A 15,253-nucleotide genomic window follows, 5' to 3' on the forward strand; every position below is an offset into this window, starting at 1 on the left:
GGTGAGCAAAATTTCTTGGCTGACTTGGAATAATATTGAATTTTGTACCCACCCACATGCTGTGTCAATTTTTTTTTTTTTAAATTAAGTGGCACTTTTTCCATTACTAGTCATTTTCAATGAAAAAAACCACAACTTAGTGCTGTGTAAAGTGGTTGTAAGAGGGGGAAATCTGGTCTGCTTACTTACAAAGAAAGTGCACCCATGATATTCATATCAGCAATATGGTTGTTTACAAACAGCTTGCTAAGGAGGTCTTTCAGAGATATATACTGCATTACAAAATAAAGATTATATTGGTGTGTCTGGGCTTACTACTTGTAATGGCCATTTTGCTAACTGTCTATTTTGGTACCTTTTGTCCACAGTGTCAGAAATTACTCAGTGTAGTGCACATAAATGATTACAGTGTTAACATGTAGCTAGCTTGTGTTCTTGTTCCTGGTGTCTGTTACATTCACACTTATCTGTTAAGGCCATCATTTAGATTAAACATTTTAGGTAAGGTCCTTTTTTCTGTGAAGCAACTAGCACATATATAGATGCCATAAATAAAAGTTAAAAGAGAGCTTGACATTTGTAACATTTCTAGCATGGGAACTAGGTCTCAGACAGTCTCCATCCCGCTTTCACACACTGTTTAACATCCAGCCAAGTATTAACAATTTCATGTAGACACATATCTGCCTTGCTGGGGTGCACTGAAGGAAACAGGGAGCGGGAAGTCTGGGAGTGGTCCGGGAGAAGACCACAATGTAGAAGCCCTGAAGACTTAGCACACCTATGAGGGCTCATCTGTGAGCCAGTTATTGTGTGGGACTTCATGGATCTAAGGGTCGTGGCAATTTATTTTGAGGGCTAGCATATGGCAAGGCCTGGGGTTTTTTGTTGCTAAGGGAGATCACATACTACTATTTCATGAAGCAGCAGTAAAAAATAAAATAAAATAAAAAAAGCAGTACTATACAGCATGCTTTCCCAAGGCATGTCTGAGCCATAAGACTGGCCATGCTGGGTCAGACCAATAGTCCATCTGGCCCAGTATCCTCTCTGACAGTAGCTACTGCCAGCTACTTCAGAGCTAATGAACAGAACAGGGCAATTTATTGAGTGATCAATTCCCTCTTATCCAGTCCCAGCATCTGGGAATTGGGGTTTAAGGCCACCTAAAGCCTAGGGTTGCATTCCTGACCATCTTGGCTATAAACTATTCATGGACCTATAGTCCATTAAATTACCAATTTGTTTAAAAAAAAAAAAACCCACACAGTTATACTTTTAGCCTTCACATCATCTTCTGGCAACAAGTCCCACAGATTGACTCTGCATTGTATGAGCTATTTCCTGGCGTTAGTATTAAACCTGCTGCCTATTAACACAAGAACCAGGGTCACACAATGAAATTATGTGAAAGGGTAAACAAAATATTGCCCCACACCATTCTTGATTTTATAGACTCTCTTCTAAAATTAAGTGTCACAGTCTTTTTAATCACTCCTCATATGGAAGCAGTCCCATAACCCAAGCCTTTTTTGTTGCTCTTCTCTGGACTCTCTAATTTATCCACTCTTTCCTGAATTGTGGCTCCTAGAACTGGACACAATACTTCACTTGAGAAATAATTAGCATGCAGTAGAGCAGAGGAATTATTTCTAGTCTTGCTTACAAACGCTCCTGCTAATACATCCCAGAAGGTTTGCTTCCCTCCCCCTCCCCGCACACCCCTTTTCAACAGTGTTACACTGTAGACTCACATTTAGCTTGTGATCCACTATTGACCCCCAGGTCCCTTTCTGAGGCAGTCATTTCCCATTTGGTATGTGTGCAACTGATTGTTCCTTCCCTAAATGGACTACTTTGCATGGTAGTTTGTTTAAAATCACCTTACTGAATTTCATCCTATTTACTTCAGACCATTTCTCCAGTTTGTCCAGATCATTTTGAATTTTAATCCTATCCTCCAAAGCACTCGCAACTCCTCCCAGCTTGGTATCATCCACAAACTTTGTAAGTGTACTCTCTCTGCCATTATCTAAATCACTGATGAAGATATTGAACAGAAATAGACCCAGAACCGATCCCTATGGAACCCCACTTGATATGCCCTTCCAGCTTGACTGTGAACCACTGATAACTATTCTCTGGGGACAGTTTTCCAACCAATTATGCACCCACCTTATAATAGCTCCATCTAGGTAGTATTTGAGATGAGGCACCAAGAACAGCATGCTATATTCAACATGTAGGGGTACCATGGAATTATATATGGCAGAGGTGACATGTGGGGTCAAGAAAGGCTCGGTCCTCCTCCCCCTGCACTTACCTCCACCCCCGCATGTTTGGCCACTCTTCCTGGCAGCTGGGTGGGGAGTAGGATGGAGAAGCTTCTGCCTGAGAAAGTCTGGCTGGGAGGCATGGCACAGGCTATATTAAAAATGGAGACATTCACAGATCTGATAACAAAAACAGAAATTGAGTCTCAGACAGATAGGAAGCCTGATGAACTTGGTAAGAATTCTAAATACAGTCTAGCCATAGATTCAGGTAAAAGTGTGAATAAAGAAACACACACCTTTAGTTGGTTATGAATAATTATGTTCTTTTAAAGCACAGAATCAAACTGCACAGTTCCCTATTTACAGATAATCAGGCATTGACTGCAGTTGCATTGGTCTAAATTTCAAAGGCAATATAAATGGAACCATTAGTTAAATGTCACATGCTTGTGAGGTCTCTGGAAAGATGGAATTGAAAAGTCAAATTTAAGACTGTGGTAAACTTGCAGAGAAGACAGGACCATGTTTTTCTGGAATCTGTCAAGGACTACTGAAGATTGCTGTTTTTCCTTTTTCTCTTGCCACTCAGCTTCTCCTGATTTGTGGGGCAATATAATGCCAGTGCTTTCTTTGCTAGTCATAGGCTGTTGCCAGGGAAGACAAAAGTGTAAGACACCATCTCTAAAAATAAAAAAAAGTAAGTCACCACTCTGCTTTAACTCCTGTTACACAACCTATAAGGAAAGGCGGTCAATATTTCTCATTGCCAGTTCATACTTCACTGTACAGCATTATTCAGGTATTTATATTTTAATATGCATGCTCTGATTTATGTCTATGTGGTATCTTGTATTATTTACCTGGGAAATGGTAATGTCAAAAATTTGTTTAAAATCACCATCTTGAATGGTGTCTAGGAGTTGTTGGGCAGCCATGTTGGCTGCCCTTCTCTTTGGAACTTCGGCGCCCTTTTGTGTAAAGGCAGGAAAAGGACTGGTCAGGTAGTCACTAATCTGCCTAGAGAATATATAAGCCCCACACACAGGCTCTAGGGTGCTGTTCTCCCTAGCGGCAGCCCACGTTCTCAGATCAAGAACCGCGGGAAGATCTCCGAGAGATACCACCACAGCTACTTACCAGAGTAGTAATCCTGATCCTAATCCTGGTCCAGCAGTCAAAGGTTCGAGTCCCTCCTGCACTGCCAGTCATTCCCAAGTGCAGCGGTAGGTCTGGATCCAACATCTTGAGGCTGAGGCAGACAAACTTTGATCTGTCAATTATAAATACTTTTATCTGTCATTTGCAGAGTGAGAGTGTTCTGGGCTTCATGCTCATGCAAGCCATAGAGATATTTTATCTCTATACTTACCTTATGTTAAATAAAGCACCTTTTAGGTTTACCTTTCCTTGTCCGTTATCCTTATTTGCACAGAAATCAATTAGGTGATAGATCTCAATTCAGGGACAGCCGTACCTGTGAGTTCTTTGTAGGGGTCCATAACATCCTTAATTTCTCCCCCGATATTGATACACTGTAACCATTTGGTGACCACAGCAGGACCCCCGATTTTGGTTGCAGTGTTAATTAGTTATAGTTTATTCAGTTAAGGCTTTTTCCTTTTACTATTTACCCTCTTCATATACATCTTAATTGCAACACGGAGGGAGGGCACATAGCTCCTTCGGGATGCTGTCTGGTACAAGTTTCCTGGCTAGATATGTTCTGGAGAGTCAAGGTTTATACATTAGTTATGCCTGTCACAGGTCTGGAGAGTACTAACTCATGTCAAAGACTTCAGTTGGAGTCTCTCTCTTAACTGCCTCATGCTGAATAAATAACTTGTTAAAGCATATCAATAGTCTCTGTACAAGTTTGAGATTGGTACTGTGAAAACAAACAATGTTGCCCATTATATGCACTTTCCCTTATCATCCCTCATAAAAAGGAAAGACTCACCAAGATGTGCATATGCTGCAAGGGCCTGATCCTAGTATTTAAAGGAATCACAAGACAGCCTGGATTGTTTTGGGAGAATCAGAGAAGCTGGACATGCTGTGATACATCTGCAGTCATGAGAATTGCAGCCCAACTAAAAATCACTATTTAAGTCAGATGAGGCAGTATATATCTTTGACATCTGATTATCCATGAGAACTACTGAATAAAAAGAATTTGGAAGCTTCAATTCAATGTTGTTTGTATTTATTTTTAGAGCAATTATTGCTGTTGGCAGCTCTGACAGAGAAAAGGAATGACTCAGAATCAATATGTCCACAAGCTAAAGCAAACTGTTTACAAATAGAATAGGACACAGCCAGTTACAGCTGTGTAACCATCTCTCTGGTACAGACAAATCAGCACCAAAATATTGTGACTTATGTCCCACCAAAAACGGCTGCTTCTGTTTTTTTATTTGTGACAAGGTGGTCATATACTTACCTAATAATATTTTTCCTGTGAAAATGTTTCACAGAGATGTATTTCCACAAAAAGTTTCCAATCAAGAAGATTTTTGAAGCCAAGAGCTCTCTGGTCACGTCTGACCAGACAGAGGCCTAAATCAAAAATCTCAGGTTTTCAAACAGAATACAGCCATTTCAACAAGTTTCAGTTTCAGTGAGAAAAACAAAAAGTCTTTGAATTATTTTATTTTATTTTAGTTCCAATGCAGAATAAAGACACTCCAAAAATTGTCATGAAACAGACTTGTCATCCTTTGGACTGCTCTAGGGATGACAACAACCAACAAGAAGATTGACAACACATTGTCACTCTGTCAAAGCATGTGTGGAGTGCTAGGCAAATCCCAGAAAAGCTTCATTGGTTAAAATGGTCTTTAGTAGCATTACCCACCCCCATTTTAAAATTAGAACAATCTTCTGGGAATTTTAACTATTAGACCCATTGCCATTGGAAATATTCACATGCTTAGCTTTAGGCATATGATTAAATTTAAATGCTTCACTAATTCAAAGTGAGTGCCTTTGGCCCTTAGGACATCACTCAAAGCCCATTTACATGGGAGTATTTTCTCAATGATTGAGGAGGCTTTTAATAGAGCTATTTGAAAGTGTTAAAACAGGTGCTATTTAAATGGACTCAGTAAATGCTATGACAAAGCAAAGTGAACCAGCCACCATAAGGAAGAGTGACTGTAAGGCGTGGTCTACACTACAGAGTTAAGTCTACACTACAGTGTTTCTCCTGCTGATATAAGTTGCCCACTACACCGGCCTAATAACTCCAGCTCCGCAGGAGGCATAGCACTTAGGTTGACGTAGTGAGGGCTATGCAGTGTTAGTATAGGCACTGTGTTGACTGTTGCAGCTGGGGGCCCTAGATGGCTGGGGGGGGGGGGGCACAATGTCCTATGTTAACAGTTAAATCACTGGCGAGGACACATACACACCACTGACAGAATGAGCATGTGTGTACATGCCAAACCAGTTTAATTATGGCAGTGGCTGTACCTCAATGTAACTTTAGTTGATTTAATTTTGTAATACAGACTCGCCTTAAGAAAACATTTACCTCAGAGTATCACCTCATAGCAATTTTAGCATCACAGCCCTCTAACTCTGTTTCCCCACAACAATCTCCAGCCAAACTATTTTAAAATATTACTTCCCTTCGGGGGCTGGGGGGGTTCCTTAGATGAAGTCCAACGAAACACACAAAAAAAGGAACCGTTAGCCCAGCAAAGGTCAGAAGGGCCCAGGAACAACAGGCTGTCTCAACATCCATCAACCCAGTCCAGTTCAACCTCACCATCCTACAAAGGGCTCTAGCCAGCTAGAGTCCTTAAGCAGCTCCTGGTCCTCAACAAGGCTTCTTACCACCAGAAATAATCCGTTTGCTCACCTTTCCCTCAGCTGCTGGGCTTTCATCCTGTTAAGCATTGGGGGCCAAGATGTACATGGTTGGAGCAGGAATCAGAGTTGGAAGTCAAGCCCAGGATCAGAGCTAGAATTAGAGTCCAGGAGCAAGGATCAGAACAAGGCAGGGAAGCAGAGTCTAATATAGCAGTCAGGTAGAGCCCAGATAGGCAGACAACTTCCCATGCCGCTCTTTGGGTTTAAATAGGAAGCCCTGACCACTGCGGGTTAGAATTCATGTTCCTCCAATCAGGCCCAGGGAAACCTTCACTGATGTAACTTCAGATCTTCTGGTGTCTCCTGCTCAGGGCATTTGTAGCAAGCTGCTGGGTAGGAGCAGTGTGGTGTGAGTTGACTAGGAAGCCTCCAGACCCAGATTCAAGAGCTGTAGGGGTAATAACATTAAGTCCCCCACCCTACACAGATATAATAGCAGCAAAAAGCTGACTGGGCCAAGACTTCCTGATGCTTAAAGGGGCAGGCTGTCCTGTATGGTGAATCAATTAAGTGTTTGACTGGAATAAAAGGTGTGTTGGAGAATGTGTTCGTTAATGTGCTAATTAAGATGTTCTAAAAGTATAATATAGATGAAATGTGTTTTTACCTCATGCAAGCTATTCAAGTTTAAGCCTAAATTATCTCTTTTGCTTCATTATTCACAAGTTGCATGTGTAAAAGAATATCTGCCTTGTCTATGCTAGATTTTTAGACTGTTTGTTAGAACACATTAGCAAACAATTTCTAACACATCTTTTATCTTACTAAAGACAAACATTGTTTCAAGCAAGATTGGGATAAAGGGGAAAAGTCTTAACAGCCCATTCAATACTAGGACTATATATACACACACACCTTTTAAAGCACAAAAAAAAAGCAAAACATTATGGAAAAATTAGGGATAAGCTGGTGTCAATATAATGGCACATACCCAAAATTTTGAGTGTAGATTAATAACATGACACTTCAATGGAAAGTCAATGGCCACAGGTTTGTCTTTTACATAGAAGCTGTGAGCAAAATTCTGGTGGCTTCATGGTTGATCAATTGAAACTCTTTGAGTTTATTCTGATCTTCTGCTCTCCCAACTAATTACTGCAGGTTAGAATGAGGCAGGGCATGCATCTCATGTATGCTCAAGAGATAATTGCTCTCAAACAAGCAATATGCTGCACACAAGGGAATGTTGTTTAATTAATGTTCACCAGGTGGTTCTTAGACAACCACTAATGGAAAGAGCAGCACTAGTTGCAAGACCCAATTAGTGCATGTCATATTTCATGCTGCTGGGTTTCTTTCCACTTACAATTATTCAACAAAAATAGTCCCTGATATACTGTCAGGCTCTGCCTGGAATGTTGCAATGTGCTAGTTACCAAAGCAGAATCAATTTCTTAATACATTTTGTAAAATAGGAAAACAGCCTTGACATATCACTGACTCAATGCACAATAGATGCAGCACTATCTTATCTTTTTAAAAAAAAGATTTTTTACATTACATAAAATCAGCACAGATTTTGGCCTGCTGGAGTTCATGGGAGGGCATGAATACCTCACTGTTCATTTTGGGCCAGATTCTGTGCCTTACATCACACAAAGGGAGGAAGGATAACCCAGTGATTGGGGCAATTAGCTGGAAGATAGGAGACTCCCATTCAATTCCCTACTCTACCCTGGTCTTCTGGGTAACCTTGGGTAAGTCACCTTGCCTCTCTGTGCCTCCAGAGTCTCAGAAAGAAGATTGATACCTGTGGAATAAAACTGCTCATTGAAATGTCATGAAAATTACACCTTTGTGACTAAGCCAGTCACATGATACAGAAGTCATGTGAAGTCATTCCTTATTTCATATGCAATCTCACTGATTTCAGCTGGACTGCTCACAGAGTAAGGTACCACTCACCCTGAATAAGGGGAATAGAATCTTGTCCTTTGCTCCTAAGTGCCCGAGAAATTCCAAATGTTATCGTGTTGGACTCACACTGATCATTTATTTTTAAGTGTGCAAATCTTTTTTCCATGCAGCACCTCTATGTATCAGGACAGATGCATTGCCTGCAGGCTGTTCTACTCAAATAATATCCAAAACATATGACTGCACACCAGCCAAGTTACAGGAGGATAAAGGCAAATTTAGATTTAAGTGCAGAAAGCGGAGGAGCATGATTTTTTGGGATGGGACTGTGCCTGGTACCTGTTTGTGTTCTGTGCAGGGGAAGGGACTAGCAACCTTTAGCTCCCATTCCCCCATTTGCACAGTTCACAAAAACCTCTGGCCAAAAGACCATCTCCTGGCCCCTCTAATTGGACTCCCCACCCTTCGATGAGGTCATGTGATACTGAACTCTCTTCCTAGGAGAAAGGAGTGTGATATACCCCGTCTCCTTTTCCAGCTCGTAAGAGGATACTTGCTTGCTTTCTCTTTCTTTCTTTCTGATGAAGGTTTCCAGTCACAGTTCTCTTACATGATTGTGGTCAAAGGCTCACCAGCTCCTTCACTGTCCTCTTGTTTGGATTTTAGCATTTCTTTCCCCTTCTCCTCCCATAGGCACCTCTCTATACCATCTAGAGGGGTATAGAAGGGGAAAGGACTGGTAATTCCAAGTCTTTGTGCTAACTGTACTTTCTGATTAATGTTCAGGTCACTGTGCTGTCGCTGGGACACAGGGAGCTGAGTAATGAGGAGCACGTTCAGTATTGATTCAAACAGAACCATGTGCCCCTACACTGCTGTTGTCACTTCCATGGAGCCCAGTGCTCTGTGTTCCCAAATTTGGAAGCTTCTTGGTATCCCAAGTATCTGAATGGTTGTGAGGACACTCAGCAGAGGCTTTAAATATAAACTCTAGAGATATAAGCAAGTACAGTAGTATTAACAGCCTCCAGTCACTCCTTTATTCCCCAACTTCCAGAACCACCTGATACAACACACACACACCACCCTCTAAAAGTTTTAGGAATGGAAACCAAAGAGATTTTACTCTTCATTCTATATATAAACATAGCATTTACCCCTTGGCATAACCAGTAGGGGATCACTGAACATGGCAGGCATAATAGATAATGTACCCTTTTCTTGACATTCTGCCCCAAAGACACAAAAAGGCAACTGCCAACATTACAATAAAAAAGTGGTGGCAGGATTACATTACCCTATAACAGGGGTGGGCAAACTTTTTGGCCTGGGGGCCACATCAGGTATCAGAAATTGTATGGAGGGCTGGTTAGGGGACGCTGTGCCTCCCCAAGCAGCCAGGCGTGGCCCAGCCCCCACCCCCATCCAACCTCCCCTGCTTCGTGCCTCCTGATGGCCCCACTGGGATCTCTGTCCCATCCACCCCCCCGCTCTCTGTCCCCTGACCGCCCCCAGACCTCCCGCCCCAACTGCCCCCTGCCACCCCATCCAACCCCCACTCTCCTTCCTGACTGCCCCCCACAAGACCCCTGCCCCATCCAACCACCTCTTCTCCCTGACCACCCCCAGACCTCCCGCTCCTAACTGCCCACACCGTTGCCCCCCGCCACCCCATCCAATCCTCCCTCTCCTTTCTGACTGCTCCCAGGACCTTTGACCCATCCACCCCCCTTGCTCCCTTACTTCCCCCTGCCCCTAACTGCCCCCTGCCACCCCATCCAACCCCTCCTCTCCTTCCTGACTGCCCCTCCGGGACCCATGTCCCATCCAACCACCCCTTCTCCATGACTGCCCCCGGAACCCCTGCCCCCATTCAACCCTTCCTGTTCCCCACCCTCTGACTGCTCTGACACCTATCCACACCCCTGGCCCCTGACCACCCCTGCCCTCTATCCAACCCCCTCCCCTTCTCCCTGCCCCTTTACCACGCTGCCTGGAGCACCGGTGGCTGGCAGTGCTGCTGCACCAGGACAGACAGCCAAGCCGCCCGGCTGGAGCCAGCCACACACCACGCAGCACCAGGTCAGGCCCAGCTCTGCAGTTGCACTGCCCCAGGAGCTCGCAGCCCCGCTGCCCAGAGGATTGCACCGGCGGAGCAGTGAGCTGTGGCTGGGGGAGAGGGAGGACAGCAGAGGAAGGGCTGGGGGTGAGCCTCCCGGGCCAGGAGCTCAGGGGCTAGGCAGAATGGTTCCGCAGGCCAGATGTGGCCTGCGGACTGTAGTTTGCCCACCTCTGCCCTATAAGGTTGATCCTCTGGCACTGCCATTTGTGATGGCTAATGAGTACTAGAATAATTGAAGTCCAACAGAAGCACAGAAAAGATGCAAGAGGTGGATACAGACAGGTACATGAATGCAAGGAAACAATGAGACAGTACTGGTCAGCATGATAGGCTGTGGTATCAGCAGCCTAACCACTGTCAATTTTTTTTGTAGGCATCACAAAAAAGAAGAATTTTAAAGAGGGTTTTGAGGGTGGGTAATGAGGTCACTTACAGATGTTTATAGGGTGCTCCTCCCAAGCTGGAGGGGCAGCCTGGGAGAAAGGACCAGGGTTCTTGTTTGCAAATTTCACAAGTGAGTGATGGAGGCAGTGGGTGATGGACATCATGGGCTGATCAGAAGTGGGCATCCACTTTTGATAGTGAATAAGTGATAATAAGTATAGTGAGGAAAAGGCTGTGAAGGGCCTTGAAAGTTAAGACAAGCAGCTTATGTCTGATGATATATAGAGGAGAGGGTGATGGCAGAACGAAGCCAAAGATGGATTACATGGTCAAAGTGATGGATTAGAAAAGTGATCTTTGAAGTAGTATTCTGAATGGTATGAGGAGGACAAAATCACGTTTGTGAAGATCGGAGAAAAGAACGGTGCAGTTGTTGAGAGGTAAGAAAATGAGAGCTTGCACATGAATTTTGGCTTTCTGAATGCAGAGTTACATGGAAAGAATCAGCAAGATTTAGACACAGCCTGGATGTTGAGCCATAGAGAGATGTCTGAGTCTAAGATGATGCAGTTACAAGTCTGATAGTGGTGTGGTCCACTGCCATAGATAAAGGAAATAGCAGGGAACCAAGATTAAGAGCTTTGTTTTAGCCATGATTCACTTGAGCTGATGGCTAGACATGTACGAGGGGAGGCCAGTGAGACGGGTCAAGGTTTTAGTTTGGACAGAAGGAGACAAGTCTGGAGTAGAGAGATCTGTGATTTGTCAGAATAGAGATAATAGCTGAATGTGTGTTTGCAGAAATTACTGAGAAATCAGGTGCAGAGGGAGACAGGAAAGGGACCAAGGACTGTGCCCTGTGGAGTCCCCACAGAAAGTTGGAGGTTGCAGGCAGAGGATCTCCCGACAGACACAGTGAAGGAGCAATGAGAGGTAGGAGGAGAACCAGGGGAGGACAGAGTTCACAGAACCTAAAGAAGGACAAGATTTCAAGAAAGAGCGTGGTCCACGGAGTACTGGTTTGAAACTCTGGCTAGGAAGAATTCATAAGAGACATTGGTGAGAATGTTTCTGTGGAGTATAAGGAGCGGAAGCAAGATTGGAGAGTTTCTATGGTGCAACTGGAGGAGAGGAACTCCAGACAATTATTACAGATATGTTCAAGGAGTTTAGAGATGAAACGGAAAAGGCAGGTGTGGAGGTAGCTGGAGAGGCAAGTGAAGTCAATTACGTTTTTTTTTAAAAAATTGTTGAGACTAGATGTGAAGGTTCCTTCCCCACTTTGAACTCTAGGGTACAGATGTGGGGACCTGCATGAAAAACCCCCCTAGACTTATTTTTACCAGCTTAGGTTAAAACTTCCCCAAGGTACAAACTATTTTACCTTTTGCCCCTGGACTTTATTGCTGCCACCACCAAGCATCTACCAAATATATAACCGGGAAAGAGCCCGCTTGGAAATGTCTTTCCCCCCCAAATCCTCCCAAACCCTACACCCCCTTTCCTGGAGAAGGCTTGATAAAAATACTCACCAATTTTCATAGGTGAATACAGACCCAAACCCTTGGATCTTAAGAACAATGAAAAAGCAATCAGGTTCTTAAAAGAAGAATTTTAATGGAAGAAAAAGTAAAAGAATCACCTCTGTAAAATCAGGATGGTAAATACCTTACAGGGTAATCAGATTCAAAACATAGAGAATCCCTCTAGGCACAACCTTAAGTTACAAAAAGACACAAAAACAGGAATATACATTCCATTCAGCACAACTTATTTTATCAGCCATTTAAACAAAACAGAATCTAACGCATATCTAACTAGATTGCTTATTAACCCTTTACAGGAGTTCTGACCTGCATTTCTGCTCTGGTCCTGGCAAAAGCAACCACAGAGACAGAGAGAACCTTTGTTTCTCCCCCCCTCCAGCTTTGAAAGTATCTTGTCTCCTCATTGGTCATTTTGGTCAGGTGCCAGTGAGGTTATTCTAGCTTCTTAACCCTTTACAGGTGAAAGCGTTTTTCCTCTGGCCAGGAGGGATTTAAAAGGTGTTTACCCTTCCCTTTATATTTATGACACTAGATCATGTTTGTATTGGGGGGAAAGAGCGAGAGGAGAATGAGGAGGTAAAGAGAAGAACAAGGAGGGGGATGAAAGCGATTACGAGGGAGATCAGGAGTTGGGATGGGGCTACAAGGGCAAGTGGAGGGGTTAAAGGAGGAAAGCAGATGAGAAATGTCTATGTTCATTCTGTCCTGGGCCTTTATACATAGATTGCTAATAGGATCGTTAATGCCAATTATATGAGTGATCTTTGTGAACTGGACACTTTCCCACTAGAATTTGGAGTGAGATAGTCTGATCATTTTACAGATGTCATTGAATGGCTATCAGACGGTAACGTTTGTCATTGCTAATATAAGACAAACTAGAATGGATCTACTGTCTTCATCCCTCGGTCTATCAAATTATCGATCCCTTAAATATCCATTTTTACTCAGCTGCTATTTTTTTTAAATTGTATTGTTCAGAGTTGTCACCTGGGGGAGGGTTATGGTTGCTATCTAGTCAGTTGACACAGAAAGCTTTCTTGAAACAAAGTTAGCACAGAAAACATGTCTTATTTTACACCTTCTGTTCTTGATTGCATTTCCTGCTCAGCCCTGCCATCTCCTTCAACATAGGCTACATTCACTTATGCCGCCTTTCAGTGATTCAACACCATGTAATTTACATCACAATATGGCGCCTTTGGATTTGGCTCCATCAGACTGAGCGTAGTAGTAATCACAGCTTTTCCTTTTGTAATTCTGGCAAGTTAGCGGTCAACACTAAGAGTTGGCACATTTTCATTTGATTCTTGTGTCTCGATGACAATGTTAGCTAATATGTTTACTTTTACACAGTGCTTAATTTCTAAAGAAAGAGTGACTGGGGCTCAAGCAAAACAATATGGCATTTTCTGCAGCATGTGACCTTGCTTGCACTGTATGTGCATGGTCACACTGCATAGAGGATGCCGTTTTGTAGGACAAATTGGCATCCTCCACACAGCATGACCTTGCATGCGTTATACGTGTGAGGGCATGCCTTGTATGCAAATGTAGAATTGCATGCCTCACTAAACTCCACTAATTGATTTGTGCCAGGGATGAGCCCCAGCAAGTCCCAGCACAAAATAAACTTTGCCTTTACATGGATAGCCTAGATCCTACAGGGACCAAAATATCCATATTTGTGTTAGCAAGCTCTTTTGCAAATCTACAGGATGCAATATCTCTACCTCCCACTCAGTGACAACCTAGTTAAGACTTTAAATACAGAAAAACCCTGGCAAATGTATATTTTTTCCTCAGTCTGCATTTTGACCCAGCTCCAATTCTCACTGAAGTAAATGACAGCCTTTCCATCAACTTTAATAGGATCAGGATACATGTGTTAGGATAGCTGTCCATTTTTTACATATCAAATAGGTAGCACCAAGTGTAAATCATGATTTCATGGAGGGCATGGAACTGGGAAAATGCGCCCAAACCGTGATCTTTCAAGTATTACTTTAGTTTACAGTGCTGTGCACACGCGAAAGAGGAGACTGCTGTTCACATGGATGAAAGAATGGAGTTCAGTGTCCAAACTTAGTCAACATCGAGGACTGCTGCTGAAATTCATTCTGTGCATACTCACCAAGTTTGCTGGTGAAATTCTTTCAGTGCAAACTCCATGAAATTCAAGACTTTGCCACTTACACAGTGATGAATTTTCTACAAAAATAAACAAATAAACTGTGATTTACACAGGGCCTTAAGTACGGGATCTATTTCAAACTCAGAGCAATATTAATGAATACAGTAAAAAAAAGAAAAAAAATATATCACTCATTTTTCTTTTACACTGTTTGTACTTGTAACCCTGGCAACTCAGCTGTCAAAATAACAATGGGGACTTTTCAAAAAAATTCCATAGTGTCTCAGTTGCAACAGTACCAAGTATGTGCCTTTAATGGGATGTGTGGTTTCCACAGTGACCAAAGCAACATCATCTGCTGTTTGTCAGACCATGTTGTGTGACACCTGCCTCCGCTTTGTGGTATTAAAGCAATGGATTCAAATTGCAGTATTCTGGCACACACAATTATGTTTTATATGAAAACATAAAATATGGACTTTATTATATATAACTCATTTGTAATTCATTCTTCTAGGTCACATTTGTTACTCCCCATGATCTCCTGGTCCTCCTCCAATTTAGAGAACTATCACTAACAGCCAACTCCCATTTGTCCTATTTATCGTACAGGCCTAGTCTGATTGTCTTAAATGAGAATGCATGCATGATTACAGGGAGTATGAACACCAATATACTACTGAAAGTGAGAAAATGTCTCAAGACCTTTCATTGCTTGAGCTGTATTTTCATTGCTTGAGCTGTATTTTCATCATCAACAGCAGTGCCTAAGGGTGCCAATCAGAATGGGGGATCCATTGTGCTAACACAGGCACCTTAGACAGAGATTCACAACACCTGAGTTGGGTGCCTAAGCTCCTGTGCAGTGAATGGGGAGAGACAGGCACCTTAGATAGTGATTCACAAAAACCAGCCCACTAAGCAGGGAGCCACCTAAGCTAGCCAATGGGAGATGCTAAGTAGAGGGGTGTGTGCGATAGGATGCAGGGAGGCACCTATCTCTGCTTGGGATTCTCAGCTACTAACCCTGTCTTGGCTACATTGTTAGCAAGATGCGTGG

At 42.9% G+C, this 15,253-nt stretch overlaps 1 long non-coding RNA gene across 1 annotated transcript; it reads right to left on the reverse strand.

The window, feature by feature from the left end:
• Positions 1–2,601: 2,601 nt before the first annotated feature.
• LOC140909975 (uncharacterized) lies at positions 2,602–14,272 on the reverse strand. Its single transcript, XR_012158394.1, has 4 exons — positions 14,194–14,272; positions 6,139–6,240; positions 3,414–3,546; positions 2,602–2,957 (listed from the first exon to the last, which is right to left on the reverse strand). It is a non-coding gene; the product is annotated as an uncharacterized lncRNA (long non-coding RNA).
• Positions 14,273–15,253: the final 981 nt, after the last annotated feature.

The sequence above is a fragment of the Lepidochelys kempii genome, chromosome 4, assembly GCF_965140265.1.
Source record: "Lepidochelys kempii isolate rLepKem1 chromosome 4, rLepKem1.hap2, whole genome shotgun sequence".
Classification (NCBI taxonomy): domain Eukaryota; kingdom Metazoa; phylum Chordata; order Testudines; family Cheloniidae; genus Lepidochelys; species Lepidochelys kempii.